The 15550-nt window shown below is 49.2% G+C and overlaps 17 non-coding genes across 17 annotated transcripts; 6 read left to right on the forward strand and 11 right to left on the reverse strand.

Moving 5' to 3' along the window:
* The first annotated feature begins 759 nt into the window (after positions 1-759).
* Trnav-uac lies at positions 760-832 on the forward strand. Its single transcript has one exon. It is a non-coding gene; the product is annotated as a tRNA-Val (tRNA).
* A 601-nt stretch (positions 833-1433) lies between these two features.
* Trnap-ugg lies at positions 1434-1505 on the reverse strand. The gene has a single exon. It is a non-coding gene; the product is annotated as a tRNA-Pro (tRNA).
* A 1638-nt stretch (positions 1506-3143) lies between these two features.
* Positions 3144-3215, reverse strand: Trnap-cgg. The gene has a single exon. It is a non-coding gene; the product is annotated as a tRNA-Pro (tRNA).
* Positions 3216-3450: 235 nt separating this feature from the next.
* Positions 3451-3523, forward strand: Trnav-uac. Its single transcript has one exon. It is a non-coding gene; the product is annotated as a tRNA-Val (tRNA).
* Positions 3524-4124: 601 nt separating this feature from the next.
* Trnap-ugg lies at positions 4125-4196 on the reverse strand. The gene has a single exon. It is a non-coding gene; the product is annotated as a tRNA-Pro (tRNA).
* A 1638-nt stretch (positions 4197-5834) lies between these two features.
* Positions 5835-5906, reverse strand: Trnap-cgg. The gene has a single exon. It is a non-coding gene; the product is annotated as a tRNA-Pro (tRNA).
* Positions 5907-6141: 235 nt separating this feature from the next.
* Positions 6142-6214, forward strand: Trnav-uac. Its single transcript has one exon. It is a non-coding gene; the product is annotated as a tRNA-Val (tRNA).
* A 601-nt stretch (positions 6215-6815) lies between these two features.
* On the reverse strand, positions 6816-6887 carry Trnap-ugg. The gene has a single exon. It is a non-coding gene; the product is annotated as a tRNA-Pro (tRNA).
* A 1626-nt stretch (positions 6888-8513) lies between these two features.
* On the reverse strand, positions 8514-8585 carry Trnap-cgg. The gene has a single exon. It is a non-coding gene; the product is annotated as a tRNA-Pro (tRNA).
* Positions 8586-8820: 235 nt separating this feature from the next.
* On the forward strand, positions 8821-8893 carry Trnav-uac. The gene has a single exon. It is a non-coding gene; the product is annotated as a tRNA-Val (tRNA).
* A 601-nt stretch (positions 8894-9494) lies between these two features.
* On the reverse strand, positions 9495-9566 carry Trnap-ugg. Its single transcript has one exon. It is a non-coding gene; the product is annotated as a tRNA-Pro (tRNA).
* A 1638-nt stretch (positions 9567-11204) lies between these two features.
* Positions 11205-11276, reverse strand: Trnap-cgg. The gene has a single exon. It is a non-coding gene; the product is annotated as a tRNA-Pro (tRNA).
* A 235-nt stretch (positions 11277-11511) lies between these two features.
* Trnav-uac lies at positions 11512-11584 on the forward strand. The gene has a single exon. It is a non-coding gene; the product is annotated as a tRNA-Val (tRNA).
* Positions 11585-12185: 601 nt separating this feature from the next.
* Trnap-ugg lies at positions 12186-12257 on the reverse strand. The gene has a single exon. It is a non-coding gene; the product is annotated as a tRNA-Pro (tRNA).
* A 1626-nt stretch (positions 12258-13883) lies between these two features.
* Trnap-cgg lies at positions 13884-13955 on the reverse strand. Its single transcript has one exon. It is a non-coding gene; the product is annotated as a tRNA-Pro (tRNA).
* A 235-nt stretch (positions 13956-14190) lies between these two features.
* On the forward strand, positions 14191-14263 carry Trnav-uac. Its single transcript has one exon. It is a non-coding gene; the product is annotated as a tRNA-Val (tRNA).
* Positions 14264-14864: 601 nt separating this feature from the next.
* On the reverse strand, positions 14865-14936 carry Trnap-ugg. The gene has a single exon. It is a non-coding gene; the product is annotated as a tRNA-Pro (tRNA).
* Between the last annotated feature and the right edge of the window lie 614 nt (positions 14937-15550).

A 15550-nucleotide genomic window follows, 5' to 3' on the forward strand; every position in this document is an offset into this window, starting at 1 on the left:
AAAAAACAGGTGCCCACCTGACCACTATATGTTACATGGACACGATATCCACCGATCTGCAGGTGAGATGGAATATTCTGCTTAACGTGCATTTCGACTGAACGAATACCACTGTAACATTGCAGGCGATGTTGGCTTGACCAGCGTTCAAGGCGAATGCTCTTTACATCACCATACTTCTGTAGACCCTCCTTAAGATAGACATTATCCACCTCCGGTGGAAGGTTGTAAACACGAACATTGGTATACGTGATGGAAGCATTGGAAAGCAGCACGGTACTTACAGAATCATCCCGATGCCGAAAGAGAACTTGATGACCATATTTAGAAAGAATTTTATCAACCTGAAGTGGGTCCATAAACTTAACAAAGAAAACATACAGTTCGGTATCAAAATAAGCAGTGTGCACCTGATCCGAATGAACACCAAAGGTATCTACCAACCAATCATGAATCTCAAGAGAACTAGGTTGCACATGGCGGGTTGACTTGTCAAAAGCAAAACTAACTGTAGCCTGACGAGGAATAACCTGGGACGACATTTTCAAAATATGCGGTCGAAACCGCTACACAAAAAACACTGAAATAAGGACAGAAAGTAACACAAGGTACGAAACAACGACGGAGAAAAACTCACAGAAGTTGCAACACAACACGTAAACAAAAACGATAGTCCACTATACGTAACGCTACGGCGGAGCGGAAGACTAGGCACGTCCACACTGCACGGCGTCTAAAGCGGAACTGTGAAGAACCGTCGTTTCCGTGGTGTAGCGGTTATCACGTCTGCTTTACACGCAGAAGGTCCCCGGTTCGATCCCGGGCGGGAACACAACAATTTTAATCTATATTTCGGATTTCATTTCCGAGATGACCTCACGTCCGCGTATGCAGAGACAAGCAATGTCGTATGCTAGACGGATAGGGCGTCATTTTACGGTCAAATACTGTTGCTCTCTTATTGCACCGGTATTTGGTAACTGAGAACGCCCCTAGCTCCATTATGGCTGGCAAAATTTATAATCCGGTTCTTCAGGGCTACTTCAAGTGCGCTTGCTACTGGCTTTCCTGAGCTCACCCTACTCGCCTTGTCACAGCTCTGTCAAAGTGTGATGCTAACTAATAATGAGAAACTCTTAGCCACGCTCAATCTTACATGCCACCCCTTGGTTGTTGCCGTCGCTAGTAAGATGAGGGTAGACTGTCGCACAATTAAGCTGAATCTCCACTCACGGTGCACATATCCCGCAAAGACAACCTTGTTTTCCGTTGCATGCAAAATTACCGTCTGCTTTTCTACCGAATTCCACCTACGTACTTTACTGGTGCCGCATTCTTGTTATATCCACGTGCGATAACAGGCGTCTACTCTTCATTGAGGAGCTGCAACCGGGGCTGAGTTCCACCTACTCTTCAGCACGGTCAAAATGGCAGGGCTCGTCCGGGATTTGAACCCGGGACCTCCTGCACCCAAAGCAGGAATCATACCCCTAGACCAACGAGCCACCTGGCTGGAGCAGTCAAGTTAATCCCAAGTAGTGCGCCTCACAGGGAACACAAACTTTCACGTGAATTCGCAAGATAAACGCTTTCTGCAGGCAGCACTCACCACTCATGAGAAGAATATTAAAGGCAACGAATAAAAAGCGAAATAACTGCATCGAGCACTGCTTATGAACAGCCGGCAGTGCCTCAGTTTCGGTATGTGGTTTCTCAGGGTTAAGAGAAGGCGAATGCACTAAACAAAAGAACATCGGGAAACCAGGCACCAACTCGTAACGAAAAGATTGCACAATATACTGCAAGCAAAATTTCCAGAAGACGGATACTGAAGACGCCGCAGACAAAAGAATTATTCTATGCAGTAACGAATATCTAGGAAGCGTGAATTGCATGTGCTGCTCCACCACACAACTTCTTTTGATACTGTTTTACTTATTCTAAATTTTCATTACCTCATCGTCTCTAGAATACTGTGCGGTTATCACCTGGTTTCCAACAGCGATAGTAGTAAGTAAATCGACTACAAAGTCTTTCAAAGTAGGTCAGACACAAAAAAAAAATCGGAGCTGCGTGTAGCTCATGTCATTCTGCTTTCAATCGTGAATCTCCGGCTGGGAGTAGTGGCGTACTTCTGTAATCCAAGCTTCTGGGAGGCCGTTGTGTGGGAGAGATCTGGAAACAACTACAGATTCGACCGTTCCACGAGCTCAGGAACGGCCGCGATGCCTTCATCGAGCTCTGCAGATCGACAGATGATAGTGTGGAAATTTCGGCAAGCGGTGGCTAAGGGTTAAGAGAAGCCAAACGCACTAAACACAAGAAAGTCGGGAAACCGAAGCACACAACTCATAACGAAAAGATTGCGGAATGCAGTGCGAAAGCAAAACTTCGAGAAGACCAACTCTGAAGCCATCGGCGAGCTAGGAATTATTCCGCACAAGAAGCGATCATGTAGGAAGAGCGAGCCGAAGCTGTCGCTCGACCACACAATAAATTTTTGCTTAATCCCAATTTGCAGTACCGGTTCGACACTAGAATACTGCGCCTTGGTTCTTCCAAAAGCGATAGTAATAAGCACGTCCACTGCAGTGTCATTTGGGGTAGTGAGTCAGACATGGGGAGGATATGAGGCGGGTGGAATATGCAACGACAGGGGCATTGCAGGGCGGCCGCCGACTCCTTGGGCTGTGGCGCACCGGTGCCGGCGGCGGCCTGGCTGGGCTGCTGGTGCCTCCATGTAGAGCTGCCGCCGAGCCCAGGCACCGTGCCGCTAACGAAGCGATTGCCTTTGGTGACATCTTTTGCAATAACGACTGCGCGAATCGACGGTATCTCGTAAGGAAGGAAAGAGCAGCAGCTGCCGCCGAGCCCAGGCGCCGTGCCTAACACGCAGAAGGTCCCCGGCTCGATTGCGGGCGGAAACCCGTTTTCGTCGCACTCAGCAAGACACTTGCTACGATCTCTACTGTGACCATTTAAATCAACTTCAAACGTTCCATCAGCAGGGTGCACATGGCTCAAATGAAACATGAAACGGTTTCAGAACTGGTTGTCGGATTTTAGCGCTGACTTGGAGGCCTGGAAATGCGCGAAACAGCCGCCGCCATGCGATTTGTTACGCACCGTTGTACAAAACGCAAGGGCTCGTCCGGGATTTGAACCCGGGACCTCCTGCACCCGAAGCAGGAATCATACCCCTAGACCAACGAGCCTATTCGTTCCGAAAACGCACTGCATGTGAATGACGCCACCTTTGATGGTCTCACCATGTAGGGCTGCAGCTCAGCCAGCGTTCTCCCTGTCTGTCGCGGTTGGATTGTTTCCATCGACGTCTTTTACTACAGGAACTTCACGAATCGGAGGGAGCTCGTAGCCGATGCCCTTGCTAACACAGAAGACAAACTGTTGCTATTACGAGTCTCCGGGTGGTACATGAAAAGAACCGTCGTTTCCGTGGTGTAGCGGTTATCACGTCTGCTTTACACGCAGAAGGTCCCCGGTTCGATCCCGGGCGGGAACACAACAATTTTAATCTATATTTCGGATTTCATTTCCGAGATGACCTCACGTCCGCGTATGCAGAGACAAGCAATGTCGTATGCTAGACGGATAGGGCGTCATTTTACGGTCAAATACTGTTGCTCTCTTATTGCACCGGTATTTGGTAACTGAGAACGCCCCTAGCTCCATTATAACTGGCAAAATTTATAATCCGGTTCTTCTGGGCTACTTCAAGTGCGCTTGCTACTGGCTTTCCTGAGCTCACCCTACTCGCCTTGTCACAGCTCTGTCAAAGTGTGATGCTAACTAATAATGAGAAACTCTTAGCCACGCTCAATCTTACATGCCACCCCTTGGTTGTTGCCGTCGCTAGTAAGATGAGGGTAGACTGTCGCACAATTAAGCTGAATCTCCACTCACGGTGCACATATCCCGCAAAGACAACCTTGTTTTCCGTTGCATGCAAAATTACCGTCTGCTTTGCTACCGAATTCCACCTACGTACTTTACTGGTGCCGCATTCTTGTTATATCCACGTGCTATAACAGGCGTCTACTCTTCATTGAGGAGCTGCAACCGGGGCTGAGTTCCACCTACTCTTCAGCACGGTCAAAATGGCAGGGCTCGTCCGGGATTTGAACCCGGGACCTCCTGCACCCAAAGCAGGAATCATACCCCTAGACCAACGAGCCACCTGGCTGGAGCAGTCAAGTTAATCCCAAGTAGTGCGCCTCACAGGGAACACAAACTTTCACGTGAATTCGCAAGATAAACGCTTTCTGCAGGCAGCACTCACCACTGATGAGAAGAATATTAAAGGCAACGAATAAAAAGCGAAATAACTGCATCGAGCACTGCTTATGAACAGCCGGCAGTGCCTCAGTTTCGGTATGTGGTTTCTCAGGGTTAAGAGAAGGCGAATGCACTAAACAAAAGAACATCGGGAAACCAGGCACCAACTCGTAACGAAAAGATTGCACAATATACTGCAAGCAAAATTTCCAGAAGACGGATACTGAAGACGCCGCAGACAAAAGAATTATTCTATGCAGTAACGAATATCTAGGAAGCGTGAATTGCATGTGCTGCTCCACCACACAACTTCTTTTGATACTGTTTTACTTATTCTAAATTTTCATTACCTCATCGTCTCTAGAATACTGTGCGGTTATCACCTGGTTTCCAACAGCGATAGTAGTAAGTAAATCGACTACAAAGTCTTTCAAAGTAGGTCAGACACAAAAAAAAAATCGGAGCTGCGTGTAGCTCATGTCATTCTGCTTTCAATCGTGAATCTCCGGCTGGGAGTAGTGGCGTACTTCTGTAATCCAAGCTTCTGGGAGGCCGTTGTGTGGGAGAGATCTGGAAACAACTACAGATTCGACCGTTCCACGAGCTCAGGAACGGCCGCGATGCCTTCATCGAGCTCTGCAGATCGACAGATGATAGTGTGGAAATTTCGGCAAGCGGTGGCTAAGGGTTAAGAGAAGCCAAACGCACTAAACACAAGAAAGTCGGGAAACCGAAGCACACAACTCATAACGAAAAGATTGCGGAATGCAGTGCGAAAGCAAAACTTCGAGAAGACCAACTCTGAAGCCATCGGCGAGCTAGGAATTATTCCGCACAAGAAGCGATCATGTAGGAAGAGCGAGCCGAAGCTGTCGCTCGACCACACAATAAATTTTTGCTTAATCCCAATTTGCAGTACCGGTTCGACACTAGAATACTGCGCCTTGGTTCTTCCAAAAGCGATAGTAATAAGCACGTCCACTGCAGTGTCATTTGGGGTAGTGAGTCAGACATGGGGAGGATATGAGGCGGGTGGAATATGCAACGACAGGGGCATTGCAGGGCGGCCGCCGACTCCTTGGGCTGTGGCGCACCGGTGCCGGCGGCGGCCTGGCTGGGCTGCTGGTGCCTCCATGTAGAGCTGCCGCCGAGCCCAGGCACCGTGCCGCTAACGAAGCGATTGCCTTTGGTGACATCTTTTGCAATAACGACTGCGCGAATCGACTGTATCTCGTAAGGAAGGAAAGAGCAGCAGCTGCCGCCGAGCCCAGGCGCCGTGCCTAACACGCAGAAGGTCCCCGGCTCGATTGCGGGCGGAAACCCGTTTTCGTCGCACTCAGCAAGACACTTGCTACGATCTCTACTGTGACCATTTAAATCAACTTCAAACGTTCCATCAGCAGGGTGCACATGGCTCAAATGAAACATGAAACGGTTTCAGAACTGGTTGTCGGATTTTAGCGCTGACTTGGAGGCCTGGAAATGCGCGAAACAGCCGCCGCCATGCGATTTGTTACGCACCGTTGTACAAAACGCAAGGGCTCGTCCGGGATTTGAACCCGGGACCTCCTGCACCCGAAGCAGGAATCATACCCCTAGACCAACGAGCCTATTCGTTCCGAAAACGCACTGCATGTGAATGACGCCACCTTTGATGGTCTCACCATGTAGGGCTGCAGCTCAGCCAGCGTTCTCCCTGTCTGTCGCGGTTGGATTGTTTCCATCGACGTCTTTTACTACAGGAACTTCACGAATCGGAGGGAGCTCGTAGCCGATGCCCTTGCTAACACAGAAGACAAACTGTTGCTATTACGAGTCTCCGGGTGGTACATGAAAAGAACCGTCGTTTCCGTGGTGTAGCGGTTATCACGTCTGCTTTACACGCAGAAGGTCCCCGGTTCGATCCCGGGCGGGAACACAACAATTTTAATCTATATTTCGGATTTCATTTCCGAGATGACCTCACGTCCGCGTATGCAGAGACAAGCAATGTCGTATGCTAGACGGATAGGGCGTCATTTTACGGTCAAATACTGTTGCTCTCTTATTGCACCGGTATTTGGTAACTGAGAACGCCCCTAGCTCCATTATAACTGGCAAAATTTATAATCCGGTTCTTCTGGGCTACTTCAAGTGCGCTTGCTACTGGCTTTCCTGAGCTCACCCTACTCGCCTTGTCACAGCTCTGTCAAAGTGTGATGCTAACTAATAATGAGAAACTCTTAGCCACGCTCAATCTTACATGCCACCCCTTGGTTGTTGCCGTCGCTAGTAAGATGAGGGTAGACTGTCGCACAATTAAGCTGAATCTCCACTCACGGTGCACATATCCCGCAAAGACAACCTTGTTTTCCGTTGCATGCAAAATTACCGTCTGCTTTTCTACCGAATTCCACCTACGTACTTTACTGGTGCCGCATTCTTGTTATATCCACGTGCGATAACAGGCGTCTACTCTTCATTGAGGAGCTGCAACCGGGGCTGAGTTCCACCTACTCTTCAGCACGGTCAAAATGGCAGGGCTCGTCCGGGATTTGAACCCGGGACCTCCTGCACCCAAAGCAGGAATCATACCCCTAGACCAACGAGCCACCTGGCTGGAGCAGTCAAGTTAATCCCAAGTAGTGCGCCTCACAGGGAACACAAACTTTCACGTGAATTCGCAAGATAAACGCTTTCTGCAGGCAGCACTCACCACTCATGAGAAGAATATTAAAGGCAACGAATAAAAAGCGAAATAACTGCATCGAGCACTGCTTATGAACAGCCGGCAGTGCCTCAGTTTCGGTATGTGGTTTCTCAGGGTTAAGAGAAGGCGAATGCACTAAACAAAAGAACATCGGGAAACCAGGCACCAACTCGTAACGAAAAGATTGCACAATATACTGCAAGCAAAATTTCCAGAAGACGGATACTGAAGACGCCGCAGACAAAAGAATTATTCTATGCAGTAACGAATATCTAGGAAGCGTGAATTGCATGTGCTGCTCCACCACACAACTTCTTTTGATACTGTTTTACTTATTCTAAATTTTCATTACCTCATCGTCTCTAGAATACTGTGCGGTTATCACCTGGTTTCCAACAGTAAATCGACTACAAAGTCTTTCAAAGTAGGTCAGACACAAAAAAAAAATCGGAGCTGCGTGTAGCTCATGTCATTCTGCTTTCAATCGTGAATCTCCGGCTGGGAGTAGTGGCGTACTTCTGTAATCCAAGCTTCTGGGAGGCCGTTGTGTGGGAAAGATCTGGAAACAACTACAGATTCGACCGTTCCACGAGCTCAGGAACGGCCGCGATGCCTTCATCGAGCTCTGCAGATCGACAGATGATAGTGTGGAAATTTCGGCAAGCGGTGGCTAAGGGTTAAGAGAAGCCAAACGCACTAAACACAAGAAAGTCGGGAAACCGAAGCACACAACTCATAACGAAAAGATTGCGGAATGCAGTGCGAAAGCAAAACTTCGAGAAGACCAACTCTGAAGCCATCGGCGAGCTAGGAATTATTCCGCACAAGAAGCGATCATGTAGGAAGAGCGAGCCGAAGCTGTCGCTCGACCACACAATAAATTTTTGCTTAATCCCAATTTGCAGTACCGGTTCGACACTAGAATACTGCGCCTTGGTTCTTCCAAAAGCGATAGTAATAAGCACGTCCACTGCAGTGTCATTTGGGGTAGTGAGTCAGACATGGGGAGGATATGAGGCGGGTGGAATATGCAACGACAGGGGCATTGCAGGGCGGCCGCCGACTCCTTGGGCTGTGGCGCACCGGTGCCGGCGGCGGCCTGGCTGGGCTGCTGGTGCCTCCATGTAGAGCTGCCGCCGAGCCCAGGCACCGTGCCGCTAACGAAGCGATTGCCTTTGGTGACATCTTTTGCAATAACGACTGCGCGAATCGACTGTATCTCGTAAGGAAGGAAAGAGCAGCAGCTGCCGCCGAGCCCAGGCGCCGTGCCTAACACGCAGAAGGTCCCCGGCTCGATTGCGGGCGGAAACCCGTTTTCGTCGCACTCAGCAAGACACTTGCTACGATCTCTACTGTGACCATTTAAATCAACTTCAAACGTTCCATCAGCAGGGTGCACATGGCTCAAATGAAACATGAAACGGTTTCAGAACTGGTTGTCGGATTTTAGCGCTGACTTGGAGGCCTGAAAATGCGCGAAACAGCCGCCGCCATGCGATTTGTTACCGCACCGTTGTACAAAACGCAAGGGCTCGTCCGGGATTTGAACCCGGGACCTCCTGCACCCGAAGCAGGAATCATACCCCTAGACCAACGAGCCTATTCGTTTCGAAAACGCACTGCATGTGAATGACGCCACCTTTGATGGTCTCACCATGTAGGGCTGCAGCTCAGCCAGCGTTCTCCCTGTCTGTCGCGGTTGGATTGTTTCCATCGACGTCTTTTACTACAGGAACTTCACGAATCGGAGGGAGCTCGTAGCCGATGCCCTTGCTAACACAGAAGACAAACTGTTGCTATTACGAGTCTCCGGGTGGTACATGAAAAGAACCGTCGTTTCCGTGGTGTAGCGGTTATCACGTCTGCTTTACACGCAGAAGGTCCCCGGTTCGATCCCGGGCGGGAACACAACAATTTTAATCTATATTTCGGATTTCATTTCCGAGATGACCTCACGTCCGCGTATGCAGAGACAAGCAATGTCGTATGCTAGACGGATAGGGCGTCATTTTACGGTCAAATACTGTTGCTCTCTTATTGCACCGGTATTTGGTAACTGAGAACGCCCCTAGCTCCATTATGGCTGGCAAAATTTATAATCCGGTTCTTCTGGGCTACTTCAAGTGCGCTTGCTACTGGCTTTCCTGAGCTCACCCTACTCGCCTTGTCACAGCTCTGTCAAAGTGTGATGCTAACTAATAATGAGAAACTCTTAGCCACGCTCAATCTTACATGCCACCACTTGGTTGTTGCCGTCGCTAGTAAGATGAGGGTAGACTGTCGCACAATTAAGCTGAATCTCCACTCACGGTGCACATATCCCGCAAAGACAACCTTGTTTTCCGTTGCATGCAAAATTACCGTCTGCTTTTCTACCGAATTCCACCTACGTACTTTACTGGTGCCGCATTCTTGTTATATCCACGTGCTATAACAGGCGTCTACTCTTCATTGAGGAGCTGCAACCGGGGCTGAGTTCCACCTACTCTTCAGCACGGTCAAAATGGCAGGGCTCGTCCGGGATTTGAACCCGGGACCTCCTGCACCCAAAGCAGGAATCATACCCCTAGACCAACGAGCCACCTGGCTGGAGCAGTCAAGTTAATCCCAAGTAGTGCGCCTCACAGGGAACACAAACTTTCACGTGAATTCGCAAGATAAACGCTTTCTGCAGGCAGCACTCACCACTGATGAGAAGAATATTAAAGGCAACGAATAAAAAGCGAAATAACTGCATCGAGCACTGCTTATGAACAGCCGGCAGTGCCTCAGTTTCGGTATGTGGTTTCTCAGGGTTAAGAGAAGGCGAATGCACTAAACAAAAGAACATCGGGAAACCAGGCACCAACTCGTAACGAAAAGATTGCACAATATACTGCAAGCAAAATTTCCAGAAGACGGATACTGAAGACGCCGCAGACAAAAGAATTATTCTATGCAGTAACGAATATCTAGGAAGCGTGAATTGCATGTGCTGCTCCACCACACAACTTCTTTTGATACTGTTTTACTTATTCTAAATTTTCATTACCTCATCGTCTCTAGAATACTGTGCGGTTATCACCTGGTTTCCAACAGCGATAGTAGTAAGTAAATCGACTACAAAGTCTTTCAAAGTAGGTCAGACACAAAAAAAAAATCGGAGCTGCGTGTAGCTCATGTCATTCTGCTTTCAATCGTGAATCTCCGGCTGGGAGTAGTGGCGTACTTCTGTAATCCAAGCTTCTGGGAGGCCGTTGTGTGGGAGAGATCTGGAAACAACTACAGATTCGACCGTTCCACGAGCTCAGGAACGGCCGCGATGCCTTCATCGAGCTCTGCAGATCGACAGATGATAGTGTGGAAATTTCGGCAAGCGGTGGCTAAGGGTTAAGAGAAGCCAAACGCACTAAACACAAGAAAGTCGGGAAACCGAAGCACACAACTCATAACGAAAAGATTGCGGAATGCAGTGCGAAAGCAAAACTTCGAGAAGACCAACTCTGAAGCCATCGGCGAGCTAGGAATTATTCCGCACAAGAAGCGATCATGTAGGAAGAGCGAGCCGAAGCTGTCGCTCGACCACACAATAAATTTTTGCTTAATCCCAATTTGCAGTACCGGTTCGACACTAGAATACTGCGCCTTGGTTCTTCCAAAAGCGATAGTAATAAGCACGTCCACTGCAGTGTCATTTGGGGTAGTGAGTCAGACATGGGGAGGATATGAGGCGGGTGGAATATGCAACGACAGGGGCATTGCAGGGCGGCCGCCGACTCCTTGGGCTGTGGCGCACCGGTGCCGGCGGCGGCCTGGCTGGGCTGCTGGTGCCTCCATGTAGAGCTGCCGCCGAGCCCAGGCACCGTGCCGCTAACGAAGCGATTGCCTTTGGTGACATCTTTTGCAATAACGACTGCGCGAATCGACTGTATCTCGTAAGGAAGGAAAGAGCAGCAGCTGCCGCCGAGCCCAGGCGCCGTGCCTAACACGCAGAAGGTCCCCGGCTCGATTGCGGGCGGAAACCCGTTTTCGTCGCACTCAGCAAGACACTTGCTACGATCTCTACTGTGACCATTTAAATCAACTTCAAACGTTCCATCAGCAGGGTGCACATGGCTCAAATGAAACATGAAACGGTTTCAGAACTGGTTGTCGGATTTTAGCGCTGACTTGGAGGCCTGGAAATGCGCGAAACAGCCGCCGCCATGCGATTTGTTACGCACCGTTGTACAAAACGCAAGGGCTCGTCCGGGATTTGAACCCGGGACCTCCTGCACCCGAAGCAGGAATCATACCCCTAGACCAACGAGCCTATTCGTTCCGAAAACGCACTGCATGTGAATGACGCCACCTTTGATGGTCTCACCATGTAGGGCTGCAGCTCAGCCAGCGTTCTCCCTGTCTGTCGCGGTTGGATTGTTTCCATCGACGTCTTTTACTACAGGAACTTCACGAATCGGAGGGAGCTCGTAGCCGATGCCCTTGCTAACACAGAAGACAAACTGTTGCTATTACGAGTCTCCGGGTGGTACATGAAAAGAACCGTCGTTTCCGTGGTGTAGCGGTTATCACGTCTGCTTTACACGCAGAAGGTCCCCGGTTCGATCCCGGGCGGGAACACAACAATTTTAATCTATATTTCGGATTTCATTTCCGAGATGACCTCACGTCCGCGTATGCAGAGACAAGCAATGTCGTATGCTAGACGGATAGGGCGTCATTTTACGGTCAAATACTGTTGCTCTCTTATTGCACCGGTATTTGGTAACTGAGAACGCCCCTAGCTCCATTATAACTGGCAAAATTTATAATCCGGTTCTTCTGGGCTACTTCAAGTGCGCTTGCTACTGGCTTTCCTGAGCTCACCCTACTCGCCTTGTCACAGCTCTGTCAAAGTGTGATGCTAACTAATAATGAGAAACTCTTAGCCACGCTCAATCTTACATGCCACCCCTTGGTTGTTGCCGTCGCTAGTAAGATGAGGGTAGACTGTCGCACAATTAAGCTGAATCTCCACTCACGGTGCACATATCCCGCAAAGACAACCTTGTTTTCCGTTGCATGCAAAATTACCGTCTGCTTTTCTACCGAATTCCACCTACGTACTTTACTGGTGCCGCATTCTTGTTATATCCACGTGCGATAACAGGCGTCTACTCTTCATTGAGGAGCTGCAACCGGGGCTGAGTTCCACCTACTCTTCAGCACGGTCAAAATGGCAGGGCTCGTCCGGGATTTGAACCCGGGACCTCCTGCACCCAAAGCAGGAATCATACCCCTAGACCAACGAGCCACCTGGCTGGAGCAGTCAAGTTAATCCCAAGTAGTGCGCCTCACAGGGAACACAAACTTTCACGTGAATTCGCAAGATAAACGCTTTCTGCAGGCAGCACTCACCACTCATGAGAAGAATATTAAAGGCAACGAATAAAAAGCGAAATAACTGCATCGAGCACTGCTTATGAACAGCCGGCAGTGCCTCAGTTTCGGTATGTGGTTTCTCAGGGTTAAGAGAAGGCGAATGCACTAAACAAAAGAACATCGGGAAACCAGGCACCAACTCGTAACGAAAAGATTGCACAATATACTGCAAGCAAAATTTCCAGAAGACGGATACTGAAGACGCCGCAGACAAAAGAATTATTCTATGCAGTAACGAATATCTAGGAAGCGTGAATTGCATGTGCTGCTCCACCACACAACTTCTTTTGATACTGTTTTACTTATTCTAAATTTTCATTACCTCATCGTCTCTAGAATACTGTGCGGTTATCACCTGGTTTCCAACAGTAAATCGACTACAAAGTCTTTCAAAGTAGGTCAGACACAAAAAAAAAATCGGAGCTGCGTGTAGCTCATGTCATTCTGCTTTCAATCGTGAATCTCCGGCTGGGAGTAGTGGCGTACTTCTGTAATCCAAGCTTCTGGGAGGCCGTTGTGTGGGAAAGATCTGGAAACAACTACAGATTCGACCGTTCCACGAGCTCAGGAACGGCCGCGATGCCTTCATCGAGCTCTGCAGATCGACAGATGATAGTGTGGAAATTTCGGCAAGCGGTGGCTAAGGGTTAAGAGAAGCCAAACGCACTAAACACAAGAAAGTCGGGAAACCGAAGCACACAACTCATAACGAAAAGATTGCGGAATGCAGTGCGAAAGCAAAACTTCGAGAAGACCAACTCTGAAGCCATCGGCGAGCTAGGAATTATTCCGCACAAGAAGCGATCATGTAGGAAGAGCGAGCCGAAGCTGTCGCTCGACCACACAATAAATTTTTGCTTAATCCCAATTTGCAGTACCGGTTCGACACTAGAATACTGCGCCTTGGTTCTTCCAAAAGCGATAGTAATAAGCACGTCCACTGCAGTGTCATTTGGGGTAGTGAGTCAGACATGGGGAGGATATGAGGCGGGTGGAATATGCAACGACAGGGGCATTGCAGGGCGGCCGCCGACTCCTTGGGCTGTGGCGCACCGGTGCCGGCGGCGGCCTGGCTGGGCTGCTGGTGCCTCCATGTAGAGCTGCCGCCGAGCCCAGGCACCGTGCCGCTAACGAAGCGATTGCCTTTGGTGACATCTTTTGCAATAACGACTGCGCGAATCGACTGTATCTCGTAAGGAAGGAAAGAGCAGCAGCTGCCGCCGAGCCCAGGCGCCGTGCCTAACACGCAGAAGGTCCCCGGCTCGATTGCGGGCGGAAACCCGTTTTCGTCGCACTCAGCAAGACACTTGCTACGATCTCTACTGTGACCATTTAAATCAACTTCAAACGTTCCATCAGCAGGGTGCACATGGCTCAAATGAAACATGAAACGGTTTCAGAACTGGTTGTCGGATTTTAGCGCTGACTTGGAGGCCTGAAAATGCGCGAAACAGCCGCCGCCATGCGATTTGTTACCGCACCGTTGTACAAAACGCAAGGGCTCGTCCGGGATTTGAACCCGGGACCTCCTGCACCCGAAGCAGGAATCATACCCCTAGACCAACGAGCCTATTCGTTTCGAAAACGCACTGCATGTGAATGACGCCACCTTTGATGGTCTCACCATGTAGGGCTGCAGCTCAGCCAGCGTTCTCCCTGTCTGTCGCGGTTGGATTGTTTCCATCGACGTCTTTTACTACAGGAACTTCACGAATCGGAGGGAGCTCGTAGCCGATGCCCTTGCTAACACAGAAGACAAACTGTTGCTATTACGAGTCTCCGGGTGGTACATGAAAAGAACCGTCGTTTCCGTGGTGTAGCGGTTATCACGTCTGCTTTACACGCAGAAGGTCCCCGGTTCGATCCCGGGCGGGAACACAACAATTTTAATCTATATTTCGGATTTCATTTCCGAGATGACCTCACGTCCGCGTATGCAGAGACAAGCAATGTCGTATGCTAGACGGATAGGGCGTCATTTTACGGTCAAATACTGTTGCTCTCTTATTGCACCGGTATTTGGTAACTGAGAACGCCCCTAGCTCCATTATGGCTGGCAAAATTTATAATCCGGTTCTTCTGGGCTACTTCAAGTGCGCTTGCTACTGGCTTTCCTGAGCTCACCCTACTCGCCTTGTCACAGCTCTGTCAAAGTGTGATGCTAACTAATAATGAGAAACTCTTAGCCACGCTCAATCTTACATGCCACCACTTGGTTGTTGCCGTCGCTAGTAAGATGAGGGTAGACTGTCGCACAATTAAGCTGAATCTCCACTCACGGTGCACATATCCCGCAAAGACAACCTTGTTTTCCGTTGCATGCAAAATTACCGTCTGCTTTTCTACCGAATTCCACCTACGTACTTTACTGGTGCCGCATTCTTGTTATATCCACGTGCTATAACAGGCGTCTACTCTTCATTGAGGAGCTGCAACCGGGGCTGAGTTCCACCTACTCTTCAGCACGGTCAAAATGGCAGGGCTCGTCCGGGATTTGAACCCGGGACCTCCTGCACCCAAAGCAGGAATCATACCCCTAGACCAACGAGCCACCTGGCTGGAGCAGTCAAGTTAATCCCAAGTAGTGCGCCTCACAGGGAACACAAACTTTCACGTGAATTCGCAAGATAAACGCTTTCTGCAGGCAGCACTCACCACTCATGAGAAGAATATTAAAGGCAACGAATAAAAAGCGAAATAACTGCATCGAGCACTGCTTATGAACAGCCGGCAGTGCCTCAGTTTCGGTATGTGGTTTCTCAGGGTTAAGAGAAGGCGAATGCACTAAACAAAAGAACATCGGGAAACCAGGCACCAACTCGTAACGAAAAGATTGCACAATATACTGCAAGCAAAATTTCCAGAAGACGGATACTGAAGACGCCGCAGACAAAAGAATTATTCTATGCAGTAACGAATATCTAGGAAGCGTGAATTGCATGTGCTGCTCCACCACACAACTTCTTTTGATACTGTTTTACTTATTCTAAATTTTCATTACCTCATCGTCTCTAGAATACTGTGCGGTTATCACCTGGTTTCCAACAGTAAATCGACTACAAAGTCTTTCAAAGTAGGTCAGACACAAAAAAAAAATCGGAGCTGCGTGTAGCTCATGTCATTCTGCTTTCAATCGTGAATCTCCGGCTGGGAGTAGTGGCGTAC

Source organism: Schistocerca piceifrons, chromosome 2 (genome assembly GCF_021461385.2).
Source record: "Schistocerca piceifrons isolate TAMUIC-IGC-003096 chromosome 2, iqSchPice1.1, whole genome shotgun sequence".
In the NCBI taxonomy this organism is placed as follows: domain Eukaryota; kingdom Metazoa; phylum Arthropoda; class Insecta; order Orthoptera; family Acrididae; genus Schistocerca; species Schistocerca piceifrons.